The 17,129-nt window shown below is 40.6% G+C and overlaps 1 protein-coding gene across 9 annotated transcripts in view; it reads left to right on the top strand.

The window, feature by feature from the left end:
• The first annotated feature begins 5,483 nt into the window (after nt 1–5,483).
• ASAH2 (N-acylsphingosine amidohydrolase 2) overlaps nt 5,484–17,129 on the top strand; it is a 95,711-nt gene continuing 84,065 nt past the window's right edge. For 3 of the 9 annotated variants that reach the window (XM_016154366.2, XM_016154365.2, XM_016154363.2), the window contains exon 1: nt 5,484–14,101. The gene's annotated coding sequence lies outside the window, so the exon portion shown is untranslated. The remainder of the gene's footprint in view (nt 14,102–17,129) is intronic. The other 6 variants (XM_036222080.1, XM_036222078.1, XM_036222077.1 and 3 more) reach the window with 6 other exon arrangements.

Here is a 17,129-nt window from a genome sequence, read left to right as displayed (position 1 = left end):
GAGGCTAGAAATGTAAAATTAGTAAGATGTCCTTCGTGAACTTTTGGACTATGTCTCAGTCAGAAAAAATGTTGTGGCCTCTTAAGGCAAATAGAGTAAAATTCTCAGATAGGTTTGTATTTACAGCCTTTCAATAACTTTGACTATTCACCAGGCGCTGCATATTGAAAGGGAAAGGAACTTGAATAGTAAAAATGCATTATTGGCACTGCTAACAGTAGTGATCCCTTTTTCTAAGTCGAAATAGTTACATTAAAATTTTCATTATTATAAGTTTACATACTACCTGTGTGCCAAGGAATTCGCTTGCTGATTACTCTTTATACCTGACTGCACTGATTTGTGAATTGACATATGTTGTGGCTCTCTAGTGTGCAAATCCCAGGAGACACAAAGAGACATCTCATTGTCTTCTGGAGAACTGTAGTGCACTTGATAATACCTGCCTGAATGAGGACATGTGCTTTTTCTGTCCTTTAATTTGGTTACGTCAGAGCGCTAGACATTAACGTCTTTATTTTGCTCTTTTTACAGGTTGGACATTTTACATGTATTGTTAATGCTCACACAACTGAGAGGATAGTGTTCATCCGCATTTTGTGAGAGATGACTGTGGTATATTAAATAACTTTCCCAAGGGCATGCAACTGGTAAGTGGTGAAAATCTGATTAGAGGCCAAGTTTCTACCCTGCTCTCCTCAGTCCCACCTCCCCTGAGCGCCCCCTCTCCCAATTCTCTTAGTTTTCCTAAATTCTTCAGTAAGAATCTGCAGTGGGGGAAATCTGCTTTTAATGGCAAAGCTAAGAAATATAACACTACGGACTGAGGAGCAAAAAGTCACACCATATGGTGTGAGAGATTAATTTGCCAGTTTCCTAATCACTATATGTTTTATTTGTATCGCAGGCAAGTACCTAAATTGATAAATATCTCATGAACTTGATAAATATGACATAAAGTGAGGATAGGTGCTAGCTTTCATTTGACCATTACATAAAAAAATCAAGCAAGTTTTGAATTAACTAGAAAGAGAATATGCCACCTGAATCCCTTGAAACTAATAGCCTCTTTTTCTCCGCTTAGTCAGAAAACTGAATAAATCAAAACTGCTGACTTGAAATTCTGCCTTTCAACACCTTAAAATTCTTATCTATACTCTGGTTCAGAGCACAAGTTAGAAGATTAATCGATGCCAGCCCTCCAAAGTCTCAGACTCCCAGCTCCCATGAGAAGATCAGACATGGGTGTGATCGGTGTGAGACAGACTAAGAGTAGGAAGTTGCAAAGAGTCTGGTGCTGGGCCCCAAGGGATGAAGAGGTGTTTGGATAATGGATGAGGCAGCAACATTCTAGGAGCGTGGCAGGACAGTACCAATGGCTCTGGCTTACTGTTGGTGAAGAGAGTATGGAGTTAGGGTTCATCATAGGAGTTAATGTTTATTGCACGTATTCTTTTATTCCTCAGGCCCTGGCATGGCACAGTGGTATTGTTTAGCATCTAATGATTCAGCAAATTGATGCTATGAATTTAGAAATACTCTCAAGGGAATCTGTTGTTTATTAATCACAATAGCATATGTGTAATGTTTGGTCAATTGGAATAGTATTTATAGGAGCTATTATTCCATCAACATACTGTGGTTGGTGAGTGTAAACATTTGAGGTCTCTTGAGAATTCTTAGGAAGAGTTTTAAGATTTTTAAAACAGTTTAATGAAATTGGCAGTCTGTTTTTTTTTAAGTTTAACAACAAAGTCCAATCTAGAGGCCTATGTAACCTCCAGTGTGATGGTTTCTGTGTTAAAGTATTCGTAGGTTTGGCTACAGAAGACGGGAGTAGCATTCAGGTGAGGATAAGAGAAGTGTCTGACACCCAAGAGGGGACTGGCCTAGAGTCCCCTCCCAGGCCTGTGAATGAATGGCTCCACTGTTTTACGAAGAATGAGAGTAATTGCGTGGGAGAGAAAGAAACTACTGGAGAAGGTAGAGGAAAGTATGGTATATCCATTAGGGTGGGGGTCCCCAGCCTTTTTGGCACCAGGGACCAGTGCTTCTATGAGAATCTAATGCCTCATGATCTGATGTGAAGCTGAGGCGGTGATGCTAGCCCTGGGGAGCCGCTGCAAATACAGATGAAGCTTCACTTGCTCACCTGCAGCTCACCTCCTGCTGTGTGGCCTTGATCCTAACAGGCCATGAACTTGTACAGGTCCATGGCCATGGGCTTGAGGACCCTTGAATTAGGGCATGAATTGGAGCCTCAGATGTGGGTTGGAACCTCAACTCTGCTGCTTGTAGGCACTGTGTCACTTGGCAAATTTTCTCAGCCTCAGTGTCCTCACAAGGGATGATTTTAACTGTTTTGTTATAATATGGCACAGTGATGAGGCATGCATACAAGTTAAGTGCTCAGTAAATAACCAGTAATACAGAGGAATGTGTGAGACAGAAATGAAAAGGAGGCTCCTGTGGCATTCAGGAAGAAGTCTCAAAGAAAAGACTGGCCCCAGCCAGAAAGAGAGCTAGCCTGGGTAAGAAACAAAGCCTGGACTCAGCCTTGAACTTCAGAGTATATATTATCAGTAGTCTGAACCAACAGACATCTTATTACTTTTGGTAAAACACTTGCTCTAGCATTCTGAACATCTGATGTGCATGCACAATAGTTGCTTTGAGTATTGGCCAACTCTGAAATAGCATGATACAATCATCTTGGATGATAAACCAGGGTAGCAATGAAGCAGAAACATGTATGACCATCATGATTTATTGATAGTTGGAGTCTGCTACCCTGGCCAGCTCTGTGTTGTCACACAGAGAAACTGGTATTGTTTGGATTGCTTCCTGCTAAAGGTATTTATCAGCAGGAGTGGGGAGAGAAAAGGGAGTTTCAGCCAAAGCAATCTGTCTTTTATTCATTGTCTATGACCATGGAAAGGCACATACTGGGTTTCCTGTTGGGGATGTATAGCAATGCTCCCTATTATTTTAATGTTTCTGAAAAATAAAATTTTTTGAAAAAGCAAAATCTGACTCTTAAAATGAATGTTTGTTTTGAAGGCTTCTCTGAAATCATTGGCTTTAAATTTAAAGAGGCCACAGTCAAATAAATCATTGTCAGGCTCATAGAAAATGTGTTCATTACGAGCTTTTTGGCCAAGGGAGCTTTTTGACCTTTCATTGGTGTTAGGCTGTGACAGCAGCCCCTGGCAGGGCTAAGAAGTGAGGATACAGTGTGTTTGCAGCACAAACTTCCTTTTCACAGCAGGCAACAACATTAGGACGCTTCAGTGAGGCTCCACACCAGAGGCGGACAGATGAATTTGCAGGCGTTTGCTAACTCCATTTCTCCACAGGCTCCGGGGATGAACACGTAAAGCAAATGGCTTGAAAAGAAATTGCATCCAATTAATGCTGCTGGCACATGTCTACTTTGGAAGCATTACTGGCTCCGGATTCTGGAGCACACTCATGAGCTGACACTAGACGATTCCACAGAGCTTAACGTCCCTTCCCTTGCAGCTTACAGTTGCATATTCAGAATCCTCAGGGCCAAGAGACTGCCTAAGGAGGTTTCTTTTCCCCTGAGGCTCTTGGTCCCCAAGCACCTAGGGATGCAACTTCGAGAAGACAGAGGAACCGATGCCAAGAATATGGCCAGAAGGTGTCATTCCTTGTTCTTGGACCATCCTCTGCACCAATTGCACCCCCAACACACAGCAAAATAGTCAAGAGGCGGGTGTGGCGATACAGTTCTTCCTTCAGGAGAGAAAATGTCAATGTATTCGGCACACATAACCCCCACATACTATTAACATTCACCAAGTGTGAATTCAAACAAAAAGTCACCAAAATTAGATGGGGAGGTATCTGAAATGTCACTTAACACATGGTGAGTATGGAGAACTGTGACGATTTGGCTTCCTATAGATCTGCGCTATCAAAACGTTTAATTTCTCAAGATGTTCAGGGCTTAATCACCAATTAAAATCAGTAACAATGAATTTGCTCAAGCCCTAGGAAATCTATTTTCCTCTTGAGAATGAGGGGGCCCAAATCCAAGTCTTTTTCATTTGACAAAAATGAGGAATTGATGGCAGTCTTCCTACTCCTAAAAGGAGGTCAGAGCCGGAAAGGCAGCCAAGCTCACTAGAAAGACCTGCTGGCTTCTGTTTTGATTTGCAGCAGCTCATAAGCCCAGGACCAAAGGCAAAGGAGCTAGTGAGAAGGGGGCTGAACTGAGGGGATGAGAGTCGTTGAACACGCCCCTGGAGGGCGGGCGAATGTTAGGTACTGGAGAACACCGCGTTCTCTGTTGCCCCGTTCTCTCTTCCCTTTCAGTTTGCTTTTGATGGGGTTCCCTAAGTTAAGGAGTGTGTGCATGCACGTGCACGCGCGTGCACACACACACACACACACACACATCTTTAGTACTCATATCAGTGTATTTAAGATGCTAATAAATCTTCCCTTGAAGAAACCTACTTAAATTTCATTAAGCTAATGCTTTCCAAATTTATTTGGCCTTGAAACTCTCTTTTCGTACAAATCTTCCCCCCTTTCCAACGTTTTATTATGAGAAAAAATTTAAGTGTGAAATTTGTACGCTTTTTACAATGAGAACCCATATAGGCACCACCTAGTTTCCACCATTGTTTTATTAACCTGCTTTGTCACATATTAATCCATTTATCTATCTTGTTTAGTATCTACCAATTATTCCTATTTTTTGGAATGCATTTCAAAGTGAATCACAGATATCAGTACACTTCTTCCTAAATACTTTGACATTTGTACCATTAACTAAAATTCAAAATTTGTTCAGGTTTTTTTTTTTTTTTTTTTGAGATAAAATATAGAGACAAAGGAATATATAAATCTTAGGTGTATATTTTCTGTTTTGACAAATGCATGTACCTATGTAACTCAAATGCCTATCATGACATATAACATTACTGTGTTCCCAGAAGGTTCCTTTATACCCCTCCCGGTCAATCCTGGCGAGCCCATCACTCTAATGCTCCCAGGGGCAAACAGCTACTGTATCTACCCTTTTTTTCCACTGGTGATTTTTTTTTCCTCACCATGCACTATGTATATATTTTTTGTGTCTGGCTTATTTCACTCTAAATAATATTTTGAGATTCATCCATGTTGTCTTGTGGATTGATAATTCATTCCTTTTTATTAGTATTTCATTGAATAAATGTACTACAGTTCATTTATCCACTCAATAGACTGTTTCCAACTATTGGATATTATGAATAAAGCATTCTCGTATGTTTTCTCTGTATATGCACGGGTGTGTGTGTGTGTGTGTGTGTGTGTGTGTTTCAGTTCTCATGGGTAAATACCGAGATGTGGGATTGCTGGGTCATAGGGCAGATATGTTTAATTTTATAAAAAAATTACCAGACCTGCTTATAGGAAATTTGTCTTGCTTCTAAAAAGACAAAAGTACCCCCTTCCTCTGGGCCCAGTTGTCTAGACAGAATGACTACTCAGAACTTCTATACCTCTGAGGATGGAACAGACGCACGGAAGGAGCTGGGTCCTGACCGAGCACTGGACACTGACGTAACCAGCCCAGGGGCTACCTTCCTCGGAGCTGTTATGTGAGTCCGTAACATTCCTTATTATTGCAGTAAGGTTTTTTTTTTTTTTTTTTTGAATTTTCATAAGAGTTGATTTGAGCCCAACCGATGACATGTGCCAGAGAGCAAGATCTCAGACGCCGCCTCAGTTAAAGCCAGATGTACTTTAAAATATTTTTTTACAGAGTAAAAATATTTTTATAAACTTTACTGACTATTGCATACATAAGGAAAAGCACATAGATTAATTTTCACAAACTGAATATATCTAAGTAACTGGTTTCTAGATTAAGAAACAGCATTACCAGTATCAGGGGGGCCTGGAGGAAACGAGGCAATATATTACACATTATCGAAATTAAAAGTTAGAAGTGAAAAATAAAATTTGAGGCTCAGTCAAGTTCACTGGTTAATTTCATCAAACATTTAAGGGGAAAATTATACCAATGCTCTACACAGATGAAACTGGACTTTCGCACTAGAACTCCCTCACGCTTCCTCGAGTTTCCCTCCCTTGGTTTCTCTGTCTTCCCCAAACCTCCTTTTGCAGTCAATCCATTGACACAGGTTTCTCTTTCATATTCTCTCTCCAAATTCTTTTCAATTTACACACTTCATTCAGCAAGGCAAAAGCCTTGTCAATTAGTTAGAATGGTAATCATTGAATTTTCCTGAAGTCGTCCTGAGTTCAGAGTGAGAATAGCTGGGAAGGAGGCACGGCTATTATAAAGTAACCCACAAAAGAGCTATGGTCCCATTGAATGAATTGAAACACTAGCAGTTTTAAAATATGTTATGTTACTTACCAGTCAGGTGACTTTGGACATGTGGCTACTTGAGCCTCAGATGTTATTTTATTTGTGGAATGGATAGAGCAATAACAGCTACTTCATAGGGCTGTTTTGAGGTTGGCTGTAAAGGCCTTACATGTATTAAAAGGGGGTGGTGGTAGCAAGAGTCACGTTCTGGGGTTCGTGGGATAACTTATTTCCTGTTTCTACCCTAAGCAGGAAGGGATTCTTTTCACAAAACACTGTCAACTGAAGATCACTGGTGTCACAGAAGCCACATGCAGACTCAGGTGGGGTCACTTACTGGAGTTTGGCAGGGGAGCTGCCTGCAAAACCTTTAGCTATCAGAAGACAGGGTAAGGCAGCAACTGGCCTTGTGCGGAGCTTATGAAAGAAGCATATTGTTCTCTGGAAATCAACTGGATTATAAGTGTTCCAATTAGAGTTGCCTTTGAGCAGTTGTATGTGAGCATGGAATGAGAGTAATTTACTAATGCTTGTTTTGGCCTTTGGTATAGGGCACACCACCCCTGAGCAGATCTCATGTGGAAAAAAAAAATGTGGTGGGGGATCACACAAGACAATTAGCCCACTGCAAATGAATAAGAATTTGGGTTAATCAGGACAGACTTGATGGCTAAGGCTTCTCTTCTCAGAGAATGACCTTTAAGGATTCTTAGATTAATTGGATATTAAATTGTATACCAGTATTGCCTAAAGTTCAACCATTAGTGTATAGCTGACATGATTTTTCTCCATAACTATTCATCACTTTACTATTGTTTAATTAGGATTTTCTTCTAATAAAGTCCTTAAAATTTGGTTCAGCCTCATTCTATAACCTATATTTTTAATTCACATCAAAATAAATAATTATCAAAAGAAAAAGTGATCACTCTGTACTACCTAAAAAGCTCTTTCCCCTTGGGATATATTTTTGTCTACTATTGTCATCTCAGGTAGTAGATCACTTCCAACCAATTTCAAGAATTCATTCTCATAAGATCTTGAGCTAAAGAATCCCTCCAGAATTGCTTTGCAGAGACACCCAAAGTTTGATTCTCTTTAACCAAACCTGCTTCTCTCACACTCCTCCCTACTTCAGCCAAAGTCAATTCCACTATTCCAGTTCTTCAGTCTACAAAGCTTTGGAATTCTTGACTCTTATCTGTCTCTCATCCTTCTAACCCAACAAGGATTTTCATTGACTGTGCCTTCAAAACACATTCATATTAGACCCCTTCACATTATCTCCACTTCTAGCCTTCTAGTCTTAGCTTCTCGCTTGGATATTGCAAAATGTTCCAAATTAGTCTTGTTGCTTTGAAGATGCCTCTATGCAGTGTGTGTTCATACTGAATCTAAGTGATAAATAGTGTAGAGTAAATTTTCTAAAGAACAGATCATACCGCTGCTTCATTCAAAAATCCCTAATGACTTTTCATCTCATTCGGAGTGAAATCTAAAGTCCTTGCCTTGATCTGTAAGGCCTTCCTGACCACCATCTCGTGACATCCATTGCACACATCTTGACCTCATTTCCAACTGTTCTTCTCTTGTTCTCTCTGCTTAGGTCACCCTGGGCATCTTTTCTTCCTTCCACCTACCAAATACATTCTTGTCTGGGGACCTTGACGTTTACTACTCCTTTTCCTAGAATGCTCTTTCCCAGGCATAAGCATGACTTCTACTTTCTTCCCACTTCCTTTAGGTGTCTATTGAGATAATCACACTCTCAGGGAGGATCTCTTTGGTTATACTGTATGAAACAAGCTTCTTACACCCTTGTTTTGCTCTTTCTTCTTTTTAGTGTTTACAACCAAATAAATTAATTTTATTTTTTGTCTGCTTGCATTTAGAATGGAAACATTATGAAAAGAAGGACTTTGCTTTATTCATCACTCTATCATCAGGGCCTAAAAGAGTGCCTGGCAAAGAGTAGGTACTTAATAAATACATGAATAAATACTGGATTGGATTACCATTACAGTCCAGATTCTGGTGCCCAGAAAGGGCAAAACCAGGTAAGGAAGTACCACTCCCCGAGCCCTCACTCCTCCACCTTACAGTTATAGATATGTCCTATGTTACACAAGTAGCATTCTTATCAATCAACAAATGTACTCATATAAAGTGCTACAAAACAATATAGTAAGACAAAAAGAATTTAAAGTATAGGTAGATTGGGATGACTTTATATTTTTAAAAGAAATTTAATTCAAAACAAGGCAACAGGCCCAAGATGGAGTCACTTATGCTAAGCCCCATGTCACCAAATCAAGACTTAAGTATGATTTCAACTCTCCCAGAAGCGGAATCTTAGTCAGGAATTGACTACTCAGCACCAATATACCCTTGCCATTCCCTCTAAGAAAGATTTCTTGCGATAATCAACCCGCTTTTTTCTTTTCTTTTCTTTTCTTTTTTTTTTTTTTGCCTGGTATAACTTCCTTGTTCCTGTTCCCTTTCTCCTATAAAAGTCTTTTATTTTAAGTTCTCAGAGCTCCTTTCTAGCTGATAAAATGGATGCTATCCAATTCGTGAATCATCAAATAATGCCAATAAGATCTTTAAAATATAATCGGTTCGATTTTGTTTTTTAACAGTTCCAAGGTCCAGTACTCCAGGAAACACGGAAGCGAAATATGGAAGCTGCATGGCCTTTTGTAACCCAGCCTCAGAAGTCACATAATGTCGCTTCCACAGTCTCAATTGTCAGACACTAGCAGTCACAAAGCCTGACCAGATTCTAGATGACATAGATCCCCACTTTGCCATGGATGGAGTGTCAAAGAATTTGCAGCCATGTTTTCATACTGCCTCAGTGAGGTATGATTCAGTTAAGAGGAGAGTATTTGGGAAAGTATTCGGGGTAAGGGTAAAAGTTTGAGCAGGAGTGGGGAAGGGCAGATAAATTAGGAACCATAAGGAGACCCAGAGTGGGAATCTAACCAGGTGAAAAGTCAAAGACAGAAATAAAGGAAAAGGTTTGGGCTGGAGTGAGTTTGAATGCCTGGTTAAGGAGTCTCGTCTTTGTTCTGCAGACAATGATTGGTCTTTAAATTGTTTTGCTTACATATTCCTAAAAGAATTCTGGAAAACACATTTTAATGTTGGCATCCAATATTTCCCCCATAATTTACAAGTAATTGCAAAGGTCAGCAGACCTCTCTCTGTTGTCATTTAGGCCGATGGAGGCTTTTCACTGTCTTCTTTCTGTAACCTACACAGGTCACTGTCGGTATCTCCCTCCCTGTTTGTTCGGAAGCCTGGAGGATCACACACGCAGATGGTTTTGTAGACCTAGAGTGGAACTGGTGCATATCACTTCTGCTCACTTTCCACTGGCCAGACCTCACTTACACAGCTACTCTTGACTGCAAGGGAGGAGAGGAAGAAGAGAACAACACAAATTTTGTGGAAAAATTAGCCGTCCTTGCTACAGAACATATCAAAGCATTTGACACTTGTGCTGACATGCAACAAGCATTCAACATAGTAGCTGCTGCTATTGTTACAATATCTCCATTCTAGTTATTACACATTCAGTCTGCAGGCTGTGTTCTATGCAAAGAAAGATTTGCACTCCCTTTGGGAAGCTTGTAGGTCCCCAAGATACGTGCACTTAAGGCAAAGGAGGCCCCAGAGCCTTGGAGCCCAATTAGTAGCTAATAAACCTCAGCCAGCAACTCTGCAGCTCCAATCAGTGGGAAGAAGGGACCTGTGTGGCAACCCCCTAATCCCGGTTTCTCACACAGTGTATATCCTGCCTACCTGTAACAGTGCATTTCCCACCAAACACTTATAACACTTCATGCCTTACACCTAACTTCAATTTCCCTGTAAATCCTGGGGTGAATTCTGTTATGGCTTGAAAAAAACAGGGACTTTCCCTAGGGTGAGGGGCAAGTTTTTGCCCCTAAAGCTGCTAAATTCTGAGTGACCAACCAGTAACTGGAAAAGCAGCACTAGTTTTTTTGAGGAATTTTAGGCTTCTGTGCCTCCTGCATGTGATGTGGATGGAATGACATGAACTTCAAAGACCTGATCAAACATTAAAAGCCTTTGATTTCCTTTCCCTGCCTTCGATACCTGCTAATCTGGGCCCCAAAGGATTAGAAGTATGAACATTTCCTTTAGGGAGCGTAGTAATCATATGATTTGTCTTAATACTGTGATATTGTTTAATCCTATAATACTGCAGGAAATTGATGTTTGATTTTGCCTGGAAAGGACACTAGGGAAAATGTAAGCACTGTCTTATTTGCTTTCCCAAACTGCCAAGGCGACCAAGGGGTGATCAACTTTCTCTATTGAGTTACAACCTTTCTAGAAAATTGGGGGCATCTGCTCTCTCAGTCTTAAGTCATTCATCCAAAATGGTCCTTACTTACATCTCCAGGGTGACTTACCCTGCAAAGTCCTCTTTCAGTGGTATGTAGTTGCTATGGTGGAGAAAGAATTTAAGATTTTCCAAATCCAATAGTAGAAGCAGGTCGGTGCGAGAAAACTAATGACTCCTTCCAGGGCTGTGCACATGCAGGGTGCAAAATGGTGAACTCCAGGTGTGACCTTGCAAGGATGGTGCAGGGGTTCGCCCATAGGCGGACTCAGCTGGGGTGTATCCTGCCGTGTGAATGAGTCAGCATGCAATTAGTTAAGTTGGTGAGCCTTTGGCTTCCTTGGTTAGAGCATTCAGCCTCTAAGAGTTAACCTGCAGCACGGCTCTGAAAAGCAGGGGACGAGGATACAAAAACACTGGGGACTCTGGCTTGCAGGAGGAATGACATGCGATTTTTAACACGCAGCTGCTGCAGCAGGTTTGGGTACGTAGCTTTGCCTTGATTGATAGTGTTTTGTTTTCTCCGGCGAGAACAAAACAATGGTTGTTCATGTTTGCAAACAAGATGCCTTGGACATTGAGAAGAAACAGATGTTTATTAGCCTGCTATTTATTATGAAAATAAGTAATAGGGGTGGAGGGGATTGGGGAAGCAGATTCTTCATACTCACTTATGTTTCCAATTGCAATGGTAAATTTTCTTTAATCCTATTTAAATTCCAGTGCTATGCAGTCAGGTCATTTGAATGTCATGGTTACAGTGGAACTCAAAGGTATCTCTTGGTGTTCTCTCTGTAAATCTTTATAACTACATTCAGAGACACAGATTTGGTTTGCAGAGTTATTTGCTGAATTAGTGAAGTCAAGTGGCAGAAATCCATTTTCCTACCCCATTTTGGAAAGCAAAATTCATCTCCTTAAGCTTAAAGTGCAAACTTTTCCAAATTTACCATATGCCTGAGTGAAAGCAGTAACATCTTGAATATGGTCTTTTTCTTTTCATGCAACTTGAAGGCTTTAGTTTCAGGTGTATGCAGCATGACTTGAAATAACCTTTAGAATCCCAGTTCTTTTATCATCCACTTGACTGAGTCACACGGATTCTGGTCAGGTCACCTTTCCAAGGATATCAGGGCTTAAGTAAAGTTAGTCAGGATCTCATCACATCTCCATTCTGGCACTGCAATGTCATCCACCAACTAACTGACACTGATGACTTTTTTTCCAGTTAGCACCTCCTGCAGATTTAAAATATGGGATGCTACTCGTCAGGCTTAGATCCTACTTAGAAAGTTAATGCTTCCCAGTGCACTGATCATAACTGGGCTCAGAAGGCAGAGGGGTGGCGAGAAAAAGAAACCTGAATAGATGCTGCAGTAGTGGTCAGGAGGACTTCTGAGAAGGGAGCCGCTGGGATGTGAGTGCAGGATCTAGATGGTGCTGTACACGGTGGCGCAAGCGAAGGTGCCTGAGCACTTCCGGGGCACATGGGCATAGTTAGCGTCTATGGGAATTAATTTCCAGGTCCTCAACTTAAATTTGAACTGCTTTCCAACTTTTTTTTTTTTTTTTTTTTTTTTTTGCATGAGAGCTCATCTGAGTTCTGCTTCAGAAAAGAAAGGCAAACTTCTTACTCAACTGGATTCTCACTATTGGTATACAATCTGACCATGGCCCCAAAGTGCATAGAAATCTCCTGGGCAGCATACTCAGGGATGATTTCAGAATACATCGCTCCAGAGGGAGAGCCCAGGAAGAACAAAGCAAACAGAAGTGGACCACATCTCATTTCACCTACATTTCAAACTCTTGCCAAAGACTGTCTTATCTCTCTGTCTTAGAATTACAGTTGGGTTAGAAGGTTATCATGAGAACAGGGTTTTCACATAAATACATTTATTGGAAACAAAAATGAAGTCAGTTATTTTCTAATAGTAATTTTGATTTGGCTGCCTGAGTTGATGGTGAGTTGGATTTGGCTAATTAGGGATATCTGTGGATATTTTCTATAAATTTAACATGTCGATTCTGCTGCTCAAGATTTTGGCCAAAACATATTTAAAATATGTGTACAACATACAAAAAATTAGATTAGATGACTTTTTCAAATATTCAAACCTATAAAAGCTTTAGATGTCATCTTTAAGAATGTACAAGGGGTTTCATGAGCAAAAATTTGTAAAGGCCACTGGTATGTGTTATCTGTGAGGTGAGATGAGCCTGTCTGACAGCAAGTGCCTTTGCCCTCAGACTGCACCAGGGTCTACTCCTCATCTTGTGCCTGCTGCATCCTTCTTCTTTTCTCCACAATTTCAGGGTCCTGTAGTTTCCGTTGTTCAGCCCCCACAACACTTCCTCTGTGAACCAGCTACTTAGTAGTTGTCTAGAGATCCGAAGGTAGGGTGTGCAATGGCAGAGCAAAGTTTTCATAAGGCAAGGGTTGAGGAAGAGGAGGGTTTATTCACTCATCGGGCATTTTTTTCCTACACCATTCATTGCTTTATTCATTCAACAAATGCTTACCCATCCTCCTCCTCTTGTGCAAGGCTGGTGGGGGAGGAAGGCATTGATGTTTGTGGTAACAATCCAATGTGATCAGTGCTGCAACTCCAGGCAGAAACTGGGTCTGGAGCAAGCGCACAGTGGGATGCAATTGATGCAGGAATCCAAGGGTCATAAAGGGCAGAGAAGAGGTAGATTTTGAGCTGAAATGCTAAAGACTGAGTAAGAGGACCTGAGAGGAAAGGAGGGAAGGAAGGCCTAGAATGGAAAAGAACATGTCTGGCTGGGAGAATAATCACTAGGGGAGAGGATTGGGAGGTGAGATGGGAAGGCAGAGTGGGCCTCAAAGGACCACATACACATACTCTCCAGAGATCTTTGTAAAAGGAGGAGGAGAGCGGGTTGTCATTCTTGTCCTGCTGGGACTCAGCTTTTGTCCTCTGTGTGGGCCCAGTTCTCTTTGATCCAGCAAGGCCATTGTTTCTCAGAAATGTGGTCTTTGTTCTCCTTAGACTTTTTATGCAAATCCTGCCCTGGTGGGGACAAGCTGGGGAGGGGTTCCCTGGGGGGATCCATTCTCTGGCAGTTGAGGGACAAAGGTCACTGCCTCCTTTCCTCTGTTATCAGGCATTTTTGATCACGTATCATGTGTCAAAGTGATGTGATTGCTGCAGTTGGAATCAGAGGATTTGAATTCAAGTCTTATGTCTGCATCTCCTTAGCTCTTTGAACTTCCTTGAGCCGCATTTGCTTCATTTGTAAAATCGGGATCCTGTGTGCAAATCTCTGGGATGGTGCTGGTGATACAAAGAGAAATAGGATGTGACTTCACCACCAAACTGACTAGTGGAGAGACACACACTCATTAAATAGTAAGTACCAGAATAGAAGAGTGTATAAAGTTTAAGAGGAAGAAATGGGTTAAGCCATTAACTCTGGGGGATTGCTATTCTGATAAATAACATCTTTTTAGCACTCTGCAATTTACACAGCAATATCACATACTTCCTCTCTGCATTGCCTCCACAATCCTGTGAAATTGATTCTTGGTAGGAGGACAGGTATGTCCTCATTCCAATCGCCTGTGCCAAAGGGAACAGTGGAACAGTTGTGCTGTGATGTGATACCTAGAAACCTTGCTTCGTTGGTTAAAGCAGAGATGCCAGGAGCTGGCTCTGAATGTTCTTCCAAATGGGCACCATTCCAAAGCCTTTCTGTAATGAGACCTTTGCGAGTCTCTTCATTTCCCCTTCAGAGAAGGAATGCCTGCTTCTCTGCTAAGATACAAGATCAAGTCAACAGTAGGTAAGAAAAAATGGAGAAAATATCAAGTTTCTAGTGCACATATACTTTTGAGAGGAGGGAAAGCAACCAAACTAATATGGACCATCTCTCAGGGCGAGCACCAGAAGTGCTCCTAGCATCAGGATGGAACACGTACCCTTGAAAAAAATAGTCATAGAAACTTTGAGATGGCCAATTACCCATCTCCAGGATCCAGGATCTAAAACAGGAGGATAAGAATACCTCTATAACACTGGATTTCAATGTCAGAGGTCACCCTAAAGAGATGGAATTCTGACAGCCAGCCTCCCTGCAGCAGGGCACACTTTGGTGGTGACTAAATTGTACTACTCAGCTATTTTCCCATTCAGCATGAGGGAATATATCCTACAGTTTTTCAAAAAGATGAGATCCAATAACATCTGTACCCAAGGTTCAGGAGACTTTTCCTCATACCTTACTGAGAACAGCTTCAGTGATAATCAAACACTTAAAGAGAAGGAGAGAAGGTGGTCAGGGGTTAGTCACCCCCAGATTATGGCAGCTACTGAAGCCACAAGAGGGCAGTGCAGAGAATGGCATTGGTGACTGTGAAGAATTTAAATGTCTGCTCAGGCGGGTAACATGAGCTTCTTGGGATTCTGCCAAAAAAAAAAAAAAAAAAAAAAAAAAAAAAAAAAAAAAAAAAAAAAAAAAAACGAGGTCCTCAGAGAACCTCCTAGAACTTTTTTCAATATTATTTTGATTGTTATCCATCTTTCCATATTTCCTTATAGCTCTTCCAGGCTAGCCTGGTCTGGAAAGAGCAGCTAACATAAAAAAAAAAAAAAAGAAAGAAAGAAAAGAAAGAAAGAAAAAAAGAAAGAAAAAAGCTCTCAAAATGTATTTATGATATAAAACAAAGTAGTGTGTACCATATGGATGGGGTTTCAGCAGTTACCCGGAGGATCCAGTCTCAGCTCCTCTCCATGTTGTTTCCATATCTCCAGGGACAGCATTGCCATCTGAGATTCTACTTGATACTCTACTTGATGGCTTAAGAGGTGGTTTGTGCAGTGACAATGGGTGTTGAAGAAAATTCATATTGGCTCATTGGAAGCAGTGTACAGGTCTTCCCAACTTCATGTTCAGTGACTCCCTTTGGTAGCTTGAAATCAAACATCGTAGGAGTATTTACACCACGGAACTTGGTGAAAGTTACACTCCTGGGCTTTTTATTCCTGGAGATCCAGTTGTTAAACATTTAGCAGCACACCACTGCCAATAGTTACAGAAAATTCTTCAGTGAAGAAATAATGTTCTGGTTTAAGACACTAGGAGAAAAAGTAGCTTTAGGACGAAATTATTTTTGTATTGTTAGTAATAGAACATTATGATAGACCTAGGATCAGGTTTGCTTAGCAGAACAATACTATGAGTTTACAAATGGGAAAGACTCTGGCCAAGTCACCTTTCCAAGTCCAGCTACTACTTTCCTAAGTGCTCAGATCCCTGAACTATGCTAATTTAATCACATAACCCCATTTTTATGTTCTTAATAAATAAGAGGAAGAATTTATAAGTAAATCTTTGAAACTGAAGTGAAAGAAGATTCTAGTCATTTTCTGATTTATTGAACTTTTCAGTTAATAGAAGTAGAAAAAAGAAATTTGCCATGCCCAAATGTGGAAGGTCACTTGTTGAAGTCCATCTCTCTACCTTCATACACATGGAGACTGGGTAAGGCTGGCACCTCACAGCAGATTTAACTCTATGGCTAGCATTACCTCATGTCTTCTCAGAGTGAGGGGAAGCCTCTGAGAATTCCCTTTATGGAGGCATCTATTCATCTACTCATGCCAAACCAAAGAAAATTTTCCTTTTAGAAAATGTGAAAACTCCCCATTGAACATGTTAATGTACAAGAGGAATCATTCAATGGAATTTGAAAAAATATCTACACAAAATATATAAGGGTGATTGTGAAGCAATCGTATTCAATAATTGAGTGTACTTAACATGTATTTCTCAATCCTCATAACAATTTTAAGAAGTGAATATTATTATTATCCCCATTTTACAAATGAGGAAATAGATGCCTCGGGAAATTAAGTGGCTTCAGATTAGGACAGTGCTGGGATTTGAACTCAAGAATATCTTAATCCAAGTCCCAACTTTAAACGATAATTCTTTATCATCTTCCTGCAAAGGAAACTAAAAATTTAGCTCGTCTTCTCTGAGCATGTGCTCACACTTTTGTTGCATGAACAAATTATCTCTAATTGAGGAAGCAATACATGGATTTCACAATTCGATCTAGTTTTTCATACATTTCATTAGGTGCGAACTTCAGAAACAGGAAAGGTGGAGCAGGAAACTTCAAGTCTCAACTTATGCGGTCAGGGCCCAGTAAACAGGGCAGGAGTCATTTCTCCCAATTGCTTCCTATCCAAAAACAAAACAAAACTCATTGGCAACCACTTCTTCACCTTTCTTCCTCTTCTGGGTTTTGCCAAGAATCTTGAACGATATCGTAATATATTTAGGGAAACTAAAAAGTCTGCTTCTCTCCCATATGTATTCTTTCAGTGTTGCTAGAAAATGCTATATTCATGAGATTTTTGCTTTGTGTTGTAG

Source organism: Rousettus aegyptiacus, unplaced genomic scaffold (genome assembly GCF_014176215.1).
Source record: "Rousettus aegyptiacus isolate mRouAeg1 unplaced genomic scaffold, mRouAeg1.p scaffold_m13_p_6, whole genome shotgun sequence".
Lineage (NCBI taxonomy): Eukaryota > Metazoa > Chordata > Mammalia > Chiroptera > Pteropodidae > Rousettus > Rousettus aegyptiacus.
This window is presented reverse-complemented; position numbering and strand designations above follow the sequence as displayed.